The sequence below is a fragment of the Oratosquilla oratoria genome, unplaced genomic scaffold (genome assembly GCF_046742065.1).
Source record: "Oratosquilla oratoria isolate Oo_2021 unplaced genomic scaffold, ASM4674206v1 SCAFFOLD103, whole genome shotgun sequence".
Taxonomy (NCBI): domain Eukaryota; kingdom Metazoa; phylum Arthropoda; class Malacostraca; order Stomatopoda; family Squillidae; genus Oratosquilla; species Oratosquilla oratoria.
Window position 1 is genome coordinate 90,001 of NW_027467460.1, and position 5,000 is coordinate 95,000.

Consider the following 5,000-nt stretch of genomic DNA (forward strand, 5'->3'; position numbering starts at 1 on the left):
CAAGAAAGCAAAAGAGGAAGAGGTGAAGGTCGAGGAAGAGTAAGAGGAGGAGGAGGAGGAGTAGGAGGAGGAGGAGGAGGAGGAGAAGGAGAAAGTAGAAGAGAAGAATGAGGAAGAGGAAGGGTATTTGGAGTAGCAGGAGGATAAAGAAGACAAGAAAGTAAAAGAGGAAGAGGAAGAGGAAGAGGGGGAGGAAGAGAATAAGGATTAAGAATAGCAGAAGGTGAAGGAGGAGGAGGAGGAGGATAAAAGAGAAGGAGAAGAGCAAATGAAAGAATATGAGAAAGAGGAAGAGGAGAAAAGAGAAGGAGAAGAGAAGATGAAAGAGTATGAGAAGGAGGAAGAGGAGGACGAGTAGAAATAGGAATAAAAAGGTGGAAAAGAAGAAGGCGAAGAAGAGGAAAAGAAAGTTTGAAGAACAGTAGAGGAAGAAAAGAAAGAAGAAAGAGAAGGAAAAGGAGAAAGGGAGAGTAATATGAGAAAAATATGTAAAGAAATAGAAAAGCTGGTAGAAGAAAGGCAAGAAGAGAAGGAAAAGTAGAAAGGGAGAGTAATATGAAAAAATATGAAAAATAGAAAAGCTGGAAAAACAGGAGAAAGAAGAGGAGAAGAGGAGAAGAAAGTGAAGGAAGAAACACGAAGTGGATGGGAAGAAAGAAACGACAGAGGAAAAGGAGAAAGAAAAAGAAAACGTGTGGGAGGAGGAGGAGGAAGAGGAGGAGCAGGAGGAAAGAACAAGGAGAACAATAACAAGAAGAAGAACATGAACAAGAAGAAGTGGAAGAAGAGGAAGAAGAGGAACAATAAGAACAGGACAATAAGAACAAGAACAATAAGAACAGGAATAATAAGAACAGGAACAATAAGAACAGGAACAATAAGAACAAGAACAATAAGAACAGGAACAATAAGAACAAGAACAATAAGAACAACAAGAACAAGAACAACAAGAACAAGAACAAGAAGAACAAGAGCAAGAACAAGAAGAAGAACAAGAAGAAGAAGAAGAAGAAGAACAAGAACAAGGATAAGAACAAGGACAAGAACAAGAAGAACAAGAATAAGAACAATTAGAACAGCAAGAACAAGAATAAGAACAATAAGAACAATAGTAAGAACAAGAAGAACAAGAACAAGAAGAACAAGAACAAGAACAAGAAGAACGAGAAGAACAAGAAGAACAAGAAGAACGAGAAGAACAAGAAGAACAAGAACAAGAACAACAAGAACAAGAATAAGAACAATAAGAACAAGAGCAAGAAGAACTGGAAACAAGTACAAGAAGAACAAGAGCAAGAACAAGTACAAGAAGAACAAGAACAAGTACAAGAAAAACAAGAACAAGAAGAACGAGAACAAGAAGAACAAGAAGAACAAGAAGAACAAGAAGAACAAGAAGAACAAGAAGAACAAGAAGAACAAGAACAAGAACAACAAGAACAAGAATAAGAACAATAAGAACAAGAGCAAGAAGAACAAGAACAAGTACAAGAAGAACAATAATAAGAACAAGAAGAACCAGAAGAACAAGGATAAGAACAAGAAGAACGAGAAGAACAAGAACAAGAACAAGAACAACATGAACAAGAATAAGAAAAAATAGAACAACAAGAACAACAACAACAAAGACATTCTAGAAAGGTTTGCGGAACAGAAAAGATAGCAGAAGTACTCGTGCAGGCGATCAGCATTCCCTTAATGGAGGCTAGTGACTCTGGTCCGTAGGGATGTCCACACGTCCCTAAAATATTGACTGCATAAAACTTATGAAGTCAATACCACATACGTGGGAAGGAGGAGGAGGAGGAGTAGGAGTAGGAGGAGGAGGAGGAGGAGGAGGAGGAGGAGAAGGAAGAGGAGGAAGAGGAGGAAGAGGAGGAAGAGGAAGAGGAAGAGGAGGAGGAGGAGGAGAAGGAAGAGGAGGAAGAGGAGGAAGAGGAAGAGGAGGAGGAGGAGGAGGAGGAAGAGGAGGAAGAGGAGGAAGAGGAGGAGGAGGACGAGGAGGAGGAGGAAGAGGAAAAGGAAGTGGAGGAGGAGGAAGAGCAGAAGAAGGCAAAGAAGGAGGATATGGAGGAAGAGGAATAGGAGAAGGAAGAGGAGGAGGAGGAGGAGAATATCAGAAGACGGCAAAGATGGAGGATATGAAGGAAGAGGAAGAGGAGGAGAAAAAAGGGAAGGAGAAGGAGCAGGAGCAGAAGAAGAGGGAGGATATTGAGGAAGATACGGAGGAGGAGGAGGAGGAAAAGGAGGATATAGGGGAAAAGGAAGTGGAGGAAGAGGAGGAGGAAGAGGAGGAAGAAGAGGAGAATGAGGAGGAGGAAGAGGAGTATGAGGTAGAGGAGTAGGAGGAAGAGGAGGAGGAGAAAGGAGGAGGAGGAAAAAGTAGGAGGAGAATGAGGAGGAGGAAGAGGAGTATGAATAATAGGAGGAAGAGGAGGAGGAAGAGGAAGAAGGAGGAGGAAAAATGAGGAAAAAGGAGGAGGAAAAAGGAGTAGGAGGAGGAAAAAGGAGGAAAAAAGAGGAGGAGGAGTAGAAGGAGGAGGAGTAGGAGGAGGAAAAGGAGTAGGAGGAGTAGGAGGAAGAGGAAGAGGAGGAGAAAGGAGGAGGAGGAGGAGGAGGAGGAGGAGGAGGAGGAGGAGGAGGAGGAGGAGGAGGAGGAAGCAGAATAAGAGGAAGAGGAAGAGGAAGAGGGAGAAGAGTTGGGGCGTTGAGAAGGTTTGTTCGAGTCTGTACGAGAAAAATGGAAAGCGAAAAAAGAGGAAAAGGGAGAGAGAAAGGAAAGGGTGAACGGCGTGTTTTGGAGCCAACGGGGGTGGGGGTGGGTGGGGTCGTGGGGGGGGGGGTTCCTTGATAAACCACATCAGTTCGCTGACCCTACCGGCCTGACTGTCTCTGGCTCGATACCCACCCGGTGATAACAGAAAGAGGCCTTTTTTTTTTTTTTTTTTCCTCTTTTTTTTCCTCTTTTTTTTTTCCTCTTTCTGTGCGAGGGAACCCCGCCTGGGTACTTGATGACTTTTCCACACACTGGAACCGGTTTCAGCGGCAACTTTTGTCCCAGTCTATGGATGATTCGTGGTTTTTTAGAACTTCTTTTCCTCCTTTTCTCTTTTGATTTCGGTGTTATTGGAACGTAGAAATTTGTACCTCGAGAGGAACGAATTTTGCGTTGTCTTCGTCCAGGTGGTTTACGGGTTTTTCTATTTAAAAAAGTGCTAAAAACAAACCATATTTGGTTTACTATATTTGTGTCCCAAAAGCTGAATAAAATCGCCAATTATTAAACAATAAGAATGTGTGTGGGATATGACAGGATAAATGGACAATGTCAATCTCTTGAATTGTCGACCACTTTTCACGAGTAAATCTTGTTTCATCTATCAACATAATTGCTTATAATTGTGTACTTTTTATTTGTGCATTTTATACCTCTTTTTTTTCCTATACCTATTTGTATTTATTTCTTTTTTTCCTCTTCCATCTACTTTCATGTTCTATTTATTCTAATCTCTATATCCTAATTGATTTTCAACAATTCACATCTCTCTAACAATTCATCAAGTTGCAAAATTTGGTGTTTCAATTGCAATCTATTTACTCTTTGTTTACTGAGAGTTTAGGGTTTCCTTTATATTGGATGCAAATGTGCGGTGTCAACTGGAACATAAAGATTAGTCTGAGCCCTTCAGTCTGAGCTCAGTACCAGTCCTATCCCAGCAAGGTTGAGATCCGGCAAGTGAATTTTTTAAATAAAACAAAAAAAAAACTGATGAGGTCCACCTGATTTCGCCGCTTATAACCAACGTTTCCCTCCTTATGGGCAAAAACTCCTCAAAGAAACGAAGTCACAGATGGAAAAGGGGCTATTTAAGAAAGAATACCAAGAAGTAGGAAGAGTAGAAATTAACCTTTAATATCTGAGCGTAGATGGTTTCAGTTCATAAAGTATCGTTCCCAGACTTTGGCCTGCATAGATGTTACTAAAGACCTTGACATATTGATCCATTTGACGCACCCCTGTACTGAGTCGTCAACAAACGGTGATGTTTCAAGTCTCATGGAGTTTTATTGGTGACATGATTCTTCATTTCTGTTATAGTTGGTGATAAACAACTAGTTTAAACTTAAATCAAATCTATATTTTTTGTATTTTTGATTGATTAGATTTAACGTCGCGAATATCCCCTATCAGGAGACTTGGACGGTAGAGTTGAATTTGATGAGCCATGCCCTTGGTCCAACTCGCTAGCGGCAGTATTTGAACCACCACCCCCTCGAGCTCTATCGCAAGTAGCGATGCTCTTACACGCTAAGCCAGTGAAAATTAGATTAGTGTTTTTTAATTAAAAGACAATGTTAGTCTGGCTAAAACTTGACAAATTCACTCAAACGAAAAGAGACCAAGAAGCAGAGGAATGGATCATAAATATCAAATGGAGCCAACAAGACAAGACGTTCATGTCGGTATAGACTTTAAATATTCCATTCTGGCTGAAGCTAGACGATCTTAATCAGGACAACGAAAGCTGAAAGTGAGACATTGATTCCCGCGAGACGGACTTTTGTTCCCCCTAAAGTTAGGAGACTTTTTTTCATTTTACAGAAACTTTTACCTTAAAACACTAATGGCGCTAGTACCAAGGGCCGCTTGTCCTCATATTCCGGCTGTGAACAGCCCATTTTGTGTCATTTCCTTTTGTACCGGAGGTTCCTCGCCTCTGTTTTATCTGCTACCGGACTCGCCAATTCACTATCCCACTCCCACGTCGTGGGATGTGAAAAACCCCTGGTAGGTCAAAGCTCTGTCAGTTGCGGTAAGCCGTTTTTTTTTTTTTTTTTTTTTTTTAAGTTGTCTCCCCGTCTGGGCAAGGCTTGTGGGAACCAATGCAGCGAGCCTACAACAGGTCCCAGGACTCAAACTCACGACCAGCTGCTCATGAGTTCAAGACGGTATCCACTGGGCTATTGCACGGTCCTTTTACTAAATTATTCTATTCAAT